This window comes from Pygoscelis adeliae, unplaced genomic scaffold (genome assembly GCF_000699105.1).
Source record: "Pygoscelis adeliae isolate BGI_AS28 unplaced genomic scaffold, ASM69910v1 Scaffold34, whole genome shotgun sequence".
Lineage (NCBI taxonomy): Eukaryota > Metazoa > Chordata > Aves > Sphenisciformes > Spheniscidae > Pygoscelis > Pygoscelis adeliae.
In genome coordinates, this window is record NW_008824658.1 from 3,887,249 (window position 1) to 3,897,809 (window position 10,561).

The 10,561-nt window shown below is 36.4% G+C and overlaps 1 protein-coding gene across 1 annotated transcript in view; it reads right to left on the bottom strand.

The window, feature by feature from the left end:
* Positions 1-10,561, bottom strand: part of SPOCK1 (sparc/osteonectin, cwcv and kazal-like domains proteoglycan (testican) 1) — a 329,740-nt gene that overhangs the window by 111,857 nt on the left and 207,322 nt on the right. The window lies entirely within an intron of this gene.

A 10,561-nucleotide genomic window follows, 5' to 3' on the forward strand; every position in this document is an offset into this window, starting at 1 on the left:
CTTCTCACATCAGCTTCTCTATTTTTCAGTCACTGTTTCCCTATCATCGCATTTATCATCTGGACTTATTCTTTAACTGTATCCTTCCTTTCAACAACAACATTATCTTTCTGCTTTCCGCTATGTCCAAGAGGAAAACACCGTGAATTTAAGCTGTGTCCTATATCTTCTTCCTAAAATCCTTTCAGATCACCTGAACAATCATTCTCCCATTTTGCTTGTTTACAGTCTATTCTTCTCCTATTTTCAGTCTGTATACTGTTTAAGATACAAAATGCACTTTTACCTTTAGACCTATCAGAGTTCTGGGTCATTAGTAATAGTACTTTTGGCGAGGGAAGGAGGTATTTGCAAAGGTAAAATACAGAATATGAGTTTGTTTTTTCCCAGAGCTGGAAAGTAATTTACAGGCTCTGTAAATTACTTCTGCATGAGCCCATGTCCTTGCATAGAAAGGAAGCCAAAGGCTGGTTAAATCTTACTCTGAGGGTTGCAGTATAGCAGCTGTAAGGCCGCTTTATATATCAACAGCTGTGTTTTGGATTCACGCTCTAATGATCCTCAGTTCTTTCCTACCTTTTAGAATTTAGCAGAGAACCCTATAAACAGGTGAACTGGAGTAATCAGACCACTGAATACCAGGAACACTGAAACTTCAGCTTGTGTTTTCTGACCAACAGTCTACAGACAATTTATCTCATCTTGATCGTGATCCTAAGGTGTCAGTGACGGAGCTCTTCTCAGCTGTGAAGAGGGCAGGGTTTACATTTCAGCACTCAACATATTGCTGGTGTGCTGTCAAGGGCTGGGTGACACTCATTATGAAATGAATAGCTCTCGTGTCTCATCAAAAACTGGAATACGAGTTTCTGAAAGGACTATGAACCTCAGTTATACAGGCAGCTGTTTCAAAATGAACCAACAATTTCTGAACTAACAAAAGAACTAATTAAAAAACCCCTCAGACTTCTGAGCTCTTCCTTTGCTAAGCTAAAATATTGTTGCAAATGAAAAATTTATACACAGATAAAACATAGGAGCTCAAGAAATTAACTATGGATGAGGTGCTAGGCAGGAATGACTGCAGTGTAATTCAATTTGGCAGTCTTGGTCTTCAGGTAAACTGGATTAGCTAAGACTAGAAAAATCTGTCAAAGGACTTGAAAGAGTTTTAAAGCCAGATGACTGACAAGAATAATGTCACACAGCATTATAATGTACAGCAATGAAGAACGGACAGACTAATTTATACAACGGAACTAAAAAATGTCCTTTCTGTTCAACATGGACCATCAATTTCAATGCCAACAAGGTACAAAGAAAGAATTTCTAAAGAAGAGGAAAGAAAAAGCAGAGGACGTATAAGTTCCCTGTATTTCTACCTGTTGAGTTGTCTTCTGAGCAAGTCAAGAGACTGGATGCTAGATAAGAGGAGCAGGTTTGATTCTTTATTAGTATTTTCAACTCTTAACTAACCCTATTCTCTTGACTTCTTAACTCATTAAACAAATGAACAGAAAACTTACATTATGCTTTACTACTAAGGTTAATTAGTCTTCCACAGTTGATTATCACTGATTGTAACAACCAACTAATTAGAATGGTTTGTTTTGTTTCATGAAAGATGGGTTGCATGGTGATCAAAGCTAGAGGCCAGGTAAATCAGTAGAGCAAAATTCCCCGCTGTCACTCCCCATACATACTAAATAACGTTTTTCTAGATATTATCATAATAAAGCTGTGACAGAGTTAGAATAACGAAGCTAGAATAAGCTGACTGTATTGGTTCTTACTAAACTTTACATAGTATGAGTGTGAACGATACAAAGACAATTCTCTCTAGTAGCTGCATAAATACAGGTAAATACAAGAAATACAATCATAAGCCATAACAAAGCACACATTAACAGGATATTGGTGTGGACCAGGTAGTTTGTGAGGCATAAGGCATGCAGCCATCCAAGACTCTCAGCAATAGCCTTCTAGCAGAGTATGGAAAGCTTGGTATGCCACTGCCAAGTAATCGCTTGTTTGAAAGAGCTTTTTCCCCGCTTTTCTTAGCAAATTCCATCAAACTTCAGCAATGGTGGTTTTGGAACAATTGATGGGATAAGCTGTTATAAATACCTCTCATAGCTATTTTGACCTCATTTTCTAGAATCATCATTTCCAACCTACTACTTTATTTCCTGTGTATCAGGATAAGTAGTTGGTGCCTCAGTGGCCCTTGTCTTGAAACTGAGAATATGGCAAGTTTAGAAACATACTTAACATTTCTTTCCCAAAGAAGCAAATGCCGACTAGCTGAAACCAAAAACATCCATGGGAAAACGGATTTCCATATCTGTAAAAATGCTGAAGGAAAAAAGAGATAATCTTGTCAAAAACTTTTACTTACCCAAATTCAGAGTTATAGGCTAGTTTATATTAAAAGCCTTTTTGTGTTAAAACAAAACTTACACCAGAAGTTGGTAAAAAACAAACATCAAAATCATTAAAATGATTTTGAAATGAAACATCATGGAAATTGTTCAATGAGATGAACAAACGCTTGGAGTAATTTGATTGAACCTTATTGTGTATCTGAACATGAATTTTTTCAAGATTTTGGCTTTTTATTAAGATGGAAAAATGCTAAAAACTCCAAATTTGTGAAGAGACAAGAAAACAGTTTCTCACCAATTCCAACAAATACTAATAAACTGATTTAATGAGAGTGATTAGATCACATTTATCCTCTGTATTTTATGAAGCCTCTTGAGTTTCATACAGTTGGAAGGCTCAATATTATTGCCAGTGAAAGGAGAAAGAAAAAGGGAAAACAGAAGAAAAATTGACAAAATTGCAACATAATCTGAAGTCTTAAGGCTGCATCCTCCATCAGTGACAGTTTAAATGGTACTTTGGAACAAAACTTCAATTTTGTATCTTTAAGGTAAATTGTAAACAACATCTTAAATTTGAGTGTGAACAATGTTGTTAATAAAAAGTTTGCAAAGATTTAGTTGCAAAAGTGAAATAACTTAGATAGTTCAAATATCTTCTCCAAAACTTTTACAAAATTATTCCTTTCTAGTAGAGCGTGCTATATGAAAAATTTACAGGTTCAGTCTGGGTCAAAACTGGGACTGCAGTAGAAAGCTCCTCTAATCCCAGTCATAGCTGTCAGGCCAGTCCCGTTCCTCCAAAGTACAGTGCTGAAAGAAAGATGAGAAAAATCTAAAGATGAAAATATAGTTTAGGCCAGAGGACAAATAAAAATACATTAAAAAAAAAACAGGAGAGAAAAATATATCAGTGAAAGTAATTTGGATTCCAACGAACTGCACAGCATGCTTTAGCCCTTGGGTGTATTTTCCTTTTTTTGAAAAGTTACATAATTCTGAAATTTTACAGGGTTGTAAAAGAGCCTCAGGGTACAAAAATTTTTCTTTATTTTAAAATTGTGTTATGTTGTACAGGAGCATGTTTATTCAGATGTGTGAGATAACATGCCCTCATTAAGGGACAAAATAATTTATTTTCAAAGTGCAGATCTTCTAGGCAGGAGAAAAGTACAGAGACTGTCAGAGAATATTTATTTCATGACAAGTTTTGCTGCTAGAGTTAAAATGTAATATAAGCAGAATACTGCAGCAGTTAGAGTGATCACATCACTAAGCGTTCACAAGATTTGTGAGATTATTTTTCCCCTGAATCCTGCAGGTCTAGTACAACTCCTTTGAACACTCTGAAGCATTTGCTTTTTCTGGAAAAATATGAAGAGAGAGAATGATAGAAATTGCCTTTTCTTCAGTATGCAAAGAGAATTCTAAGAAAAAAGGCTAGCTGAGGGCTATTGGGAAAGTCGTCTTTGCAATATCCACTTATTAAAGATACTGTCCCAGAAAATGGAAAAGAAAGGAGACTGGGAATTTTTTTTGATAGTTGGCATTTGTCAGAAACCAGTGAAGACCCAGGCAAAGGATTTCATCTTTCAGAAATCATAATCCAATATGTTTCGTCTCTACCATTGTAGAAACAAAATATGAAAGCAGCAATGCTAGATCACTTCCGAATAATGAAAAAAGGAAAGAAAATGTTTCCGGACACTTTTCCAGGAGCAAAGCCATACTCTGTCTCTTGAGATAATAATGAAAGAAGATAATGTCTTATTTTCTCTAGGTACAAATGATAATTGAATAGTCACATCATTTGGGGGTATCTATATGCTGTAGACTCTCTTCACAACCTTAACATAAAATAAATTTGTCATACCATCAAGACAGGAGGTGGCGATTACAACAGTCTGATTCCACCGACTTCTCAAAGGTGGTACACTGGACAGTCATGGCAGTGGGTTTTATTTACCCTTCTGTTAACAATAGCAGTAGTGACTCGGTAGCGCTTGGGTCCCAGTTGAATGCCATAACCATCATGCTACTGAGTGAATTTTGCATAATTAATGAAATATTCATCGGGTCAGACATGGACAGATACCAATTTGACAGCCCAATGACTAGGGCACTCACCTAGGCTGATGAGACCAAATCCCTTCTCCAATTAACCCCAAGAGAAAGGAATAAAAACTACAGACTTTCAGGGAAAGCCATAAAGAAAAGACACTAACCACCTATCAGAAGATCCAGAAGACTATTCTGCCTGAGTCACAAGGCTTGAACCTCTGTTTTTTACATTCTATATTCAAGGTCTCTTCACCAACCTACTCGCATTTCTGAGGTGGGAGACTTCCTTATCAAGAACTATGCTTTACATTTCTAGGAAATGTTTTGTTGAATTGACAGGAAAACCATTTTGTCAGAAAACTCCAGAATATGTCTACTCAATACTTAAAGCTTGTTTTCATTTTAAGCTCATTTCTGCTTCTACTTTCTCAAAATGTGCCAATGTGAAAAAAACCTCAGCAGGGAGCTCAGCTGTGCAAACTGAGACTGCAAAGACTATACAGATAATTCTACAAAGTTAAGAGCTAATCCAAGAATATAAACCCCCCCACACTTTTAATTGCAATTTAATTGCAATACCTAATTGCAATATTTGATTTCATAGAGGTGGCATTTTTACCCTGGCTGCAATACAAGTTTTCTTTTTTTCCCTGTTTTAATATACTAATTAGAGTAGGAAGTAACTCTGTGGAATCTGCTAGAAATTTTGACTTTTTAAATTGCAATCACTGAACATTCTGTATTTACTTGTAATAAATCTTTTAGGATTTCATTGTTAAAGTAGAGAACATAAATCAAATAACCGATAGCAAAATGAAGGCTTGATAATTCTTACTTAACTAATTTGGAAACTTGTTAATCTTCCTGACCCCGCTATTCCACAAAGATTTAATAGCACAGATCTGTAGAAATGTTTCCTGCTAATTACACTTCATTAATGTAACAGAATCTATCATGATCTATTTGCTATTTGTTTATTTTAGACAGCTCTACACTGTAGCCAGTTAAGTGACTTAGAATGAATATACAGTCCTTGATAAAAGACATACCACTGAATTTACAGATGAGAAAGCTGAATATGGATCCTCCAAACATAAAATGACCCTGTAGGCTTCCAATTCTACAGGCGTGTAAGTATGAGATGGGCTTTAATGAATTAGTATTTTCTTGTTGAGGAAAGTGAATGTTGGAGTTCAAGATCGTCTCATGGACCGTCTGCTCACAGCCTCCAGACCATCAAATCCACCAGGCCAAATCCTGGGATCTGTGGGGTTCTGAAACGGTAACTCTTTTCAGTTTTAAGAAGCCATGAAGGGGCTTAGTATGAGATAAAATTTGACCTTTTGACTTCTGGCACTGAGAATTTAGCACTGACTTTCACAGCACATTCAAAGGAGAAAGAACGAAAGGAAGAGCTCAGACCACAGAAGAGAACTTCCTTCTTTTCCTTTTTAGCTTTTGAAATTCAACCATCTGATCACCTCTTCCAATTATTAGAGAGATCACACAAGAGTTTTGCGTTGGTGATATGGACTGTAATTACAATGCACATTGACATGGTGTTTCCTTCCTTGACTCCCTTAAAAAATTGCCTGAACAGTAAGAAGTGTAAAGTACCTCACAGCAATATCAAGATTTTTTCCTCCCCTTTTTTTAAGATACAGAAGATGCTCACAGGAATGAAATTATCATCTATTAGAAGACTGGTTTGAATCTAGAGATAAAAGCAATATATCTTTCACAAGTGTGCTGAGGTATTACTCTTTTTGCCTAAGAAGTTAATGGCACAGCATTGCCTTTCTATGGTTAATTTGTAAGTGAAAAAGTGATACCTGAACAGACAGACGTATGTAAAGAAGCAAAATATTTTGGGTTGATTTGTAATCATCATTAGTATTCCCTATGTACAGAGCTTTAAACAGACTGTACTTTGGTGGCTCATGTCCATAAATAATGTTATTCATGGTTCATTGGTTGAATTAATCTCATTATAAAATGACTAAATTGAAAATCTATAGGTTGAGCTTCTTGATGAGTTCTGGCAGAGCACTAAGCAGGGAATCATAAGCTTATTAATGAAAAGAGAATGACAGAAATTGAAATATTAAAGAAGGGGGAAGTAATAGATTACAAGTTAATTTTGATAAAATAACTTGCAACAAATAAGAAAATGAATGACGCACGAATCTCCTTTTTATTGTTTTCATATGCTATTTCTTTCAAAAGACTGCCGTTAGATGGAACTGTGTGGCTGTGAAAGGGATAAAACACCTAAGACAACCTTTTTCACCTTCTTATATTAGCTGTCATTCATGCCATTGTTGCTAATCTTGTTTGGAGCTGGCAAACCTATGTGGAAAAGGTCTTCACAGTATAAGTTTTTTGCAACCTTTAACTCAATAATGAAAGCCATGATACTTGCTGATGAATTCCTCAGGGTGGTATCGGCTATGGCTTCATCATTTTTCCTAGTGAAGTTTTGTGCCTGAAATGATGAAGGATGTTGAACAAGATATGAAATTCAGCAGAACTCTGCAGAAAACCACGTCCACCTTTAGAGGAGCCAAAGCGTCCCACCCAACAGAGCCGTACACACGGGGTAGAAAGCTGTGAACTATGCAAGGCAAGAAGTGTAAAAGAGTCTGGCCCAACTCATTAGAATTTTAGCCTGTTGTTGTCAGTGCCTTTCACTGCTATTGAAAAGCTTTAGAAGCAACAACTGGAAAATCTCTGAAGTGTAATGGTAAAATATAAAACTGTTATACGAACAAAAAAGATCAGTCTTTGGTAGGTTTAAAAGTTATATATGTTGAGTCTGCATCATACTGAAGACACACGATTGTAAAAAGGAGCGAACTGACCAGCATCAAATGAAATGCAATATTTTTTAAGGCCTAATTTGCAAATTTCATTAAAAATATATTGTTGCAATTGGAATATATAATGCCATTTATCAAAAGGCAGATTTTAAAATGCTGCAGATGTAATACTTTTTCCAATATAATGGGATGTTGGAAATTGAAGAAAAACTTCAATAAAATTCCTTCGCTGTAAACATCAGTCCCAATCATACAAAAGCATGCCTTTTATTAGCACTAAAAAGACTTTTCCACTGAACACATTCATGTCCTGGGGCTTCTACGGCAAAAACCAGCAATAAATTTAGAATCTCCAGTAAACAGATTATTGTATAAATACATAATAATTTTCAGAGCATTGGAGGTCATTTGTAAACATTAAATAATAATTTCTGACTGACTGGATTACTCAACAGATTTTAGATAAGGATAAACAGCAAAAATACAGACACGTATTAAATATTATTACAAATTTGTTTCCAGCAATTCTATGGTTAAGATTTTTAGCATGTAGAAAATACAAAGAGCATGAATCGGGAAATAGATCCTTAATCCACTGGGCTGTGGTAAACCCAGAAAGGTCGCAGATTCCTGGTCCTGTGAGGATTAATGTAGTCATAAAGTCAGCCAAGAGCTCAAGGCAATAACACATGCACGTGACCTACAAGGTCAATGGTCAAATGTGGTACTGCTGACAGGTATATGGGGAGCCTGTAGAACTCTCCTCTTGGGTCCCACATCTTAGTATACCTACCTGTTTGCATTTTAATAATAGTGATAATGATGATGTGTTAAGGTTGTTTGAAAAAGCATTGAAAATCCAAGAATTACCAAGCTACTCCATATGCAAAGCCTAATGTCTTCTTACAGGACGAGGACACACAGGCAGTGAGTCCCATCACCCTTCATTCATTTGTTCATTATTCATTTGTTGACAAATCTCTTGACATTTGCCAAGCAGATGACATTTATACCAATTACTGTTTTCATTTCTTGCTCACTTTAGAGTGAGCAAGAGGAGCTTTCCAAACAACAAAAAAGCCAACGTCCCTTATGCCATAAACAGCTCACAACCCAAGTCAGGAATAGACAAATGCCATGGAGGAAGTGATTGAACTTTTAACTCAGCCTTCTTCCAGATATCTCAAGGGAAACAGGAGCTTTTGGTTGCTAACTTAGCTTTGGATGCTGGCTCTTGACAAGTTGATAAGAGCTGTATCAAGAGGTTTATATATGACCAATTCTGCAGTCAACAAAAGAACCCACTGAGACAGTAAAAGTGTTGAAGAACAAACATTGTGTTGCCCTTATTTTATCTTTCATATATTTAAGTTTTCCTGTTGGCTTGTGTTCCCTATGAATCTGCTGCACAAACCTACATTCACACATTAACTTTTTCACCATTATACATTTAAGTTTCATATTAGTCAGATCTCAGAGCTCTAAACACTGAATTTTATATATAGTTTATATGTAATGCTCAGCTAGTTACGGCTTTTATTTATTTCAAACTCCCTCCTCCCCTCCTTTTGTTATCATGTTAATAGAAAATGTTTTGTTCAGAGAAAAGTCATTTCGGCTATTGTATGTTTCTAGTGAGGACGAAACAAATGTAGAATGCTATGTACAAATCCTTGAAACAGCAAATTGCACATATATCTACGCAATTCTGGACTGTATATCAATCCAGAGATACACAGAGCATTAAAGCGAGAACTGTTCTCTAGAAAACTCAGTTGAAAGCCCACCTGGAATACGGACATCCAAATTGCAGATATTCTACTGGGGCTCATGGAAGGACAACCACAGGTTTAAAGCAGGCATGGATAGAACAGGCAGTTGAAAGAGGGGATTAATTTAAGAAATAAAGATTAAAATCTTAATAAGCAATGACTCAGAGGGAATATAATACCTAAAGATGTGTAAAGAGTTTAAATAGCAAGAAGACAAAGTGCTGGTTTTGGGTTTAATTTCTTGACTGATCTCAGCAGCCAAGCCCAATAAGCTCAGCTACAAAGGAAAACTGAGACAGTCAAGAGGAATGTCTTTTTAAGAGAGCTATGACAAAAGAGTAAAAGCATTTGCTAAGTCTAGCAAAACCACAGAGGGTCATTATTTCCAAATAAAGACTGAGGAACCATTTAGGAATACTCCAGAAGTTTTAGCTGGATTTGAATAAATTTAGGCTAGATATTAGCGGGTTTCTAACCGGAAGGGTTGAGATGCTAAGGATTCTTCAAAACTGAGTAGAGGGGGCAACAGACCTTATTATCTTTAAGACAGAACTTGGTAGGCTAATGAAAATGTTTATATGATCCTGTTGCAGAGGTTTTGGACTTAATGATCCAAGAAGTCACTTCTGGTCCATTTTTATATACTGCTAAAAGCGTACAACGAGAAATATTAAGAGCAGGAATATTACAAAGCGGTATTCAACCCATCCAATAATATTGTCTTTAAATGCACAAACTAAACTATTTATAAATGTTAATTAAAGTGCAGAAGATAATAGGTTATTTTCTAATTCTAGTCAAGATAATAACTTTCTGATGATAGCAAAGGCATCCAGAGGTATTGAGGTCGTTTTCAGTGAGTGCTCTGATACTGGTCTAAAAGGAGTTACGCAGCTGGAGAATGTCTCAATAACCATTGTATTTCCTTTTGTGCTTGGAGCATCCTCACAGTAAAGTAGAGCACAGTAAGATAAGAACTGCAGAGTAAAAGACAATGACCTTAGCAGTAAGATGTTCACCCCAGCAGCCCAGAGCTCGGTGACTGTGAATAAAATACACTAAATCCCCTGTTGATAGCAAGAACAAGTTCATCTATTGCTATGCCAAAGCAGACAGAGGTGAGGACTACACAGTCTAAAAGCCATTATAAAAGAGCGGTGCACTATCATATATTTCAAAAATTACTCATGTCCAATAGGAGACAGTCACCTTGCACTACTCTAATGAGCTCTGAAGCTGACGAAGCATGACTAGCAATGAGTTACCAGTTCTGAGGAGAGAAGTGCAGAGTGGCTAATTGGCCTTGGGATGCAGAAAGTTTCATGTCTAGGCTATTGGTGACAAACCCCTTGTCAGCTGTTGTGCAATTTCATAGAATCATAGAATCATTTAGGTTGGAAAAGACCTCTAAGATTATCAAGTCCAACCGTTAACCTAGCACCGCCAAGTCCACCAATAAACCATGTCCCTAAACGCCACATCTACACGTCTTTCAAATACCTCCAGGGATGGTGACTCAGCCACT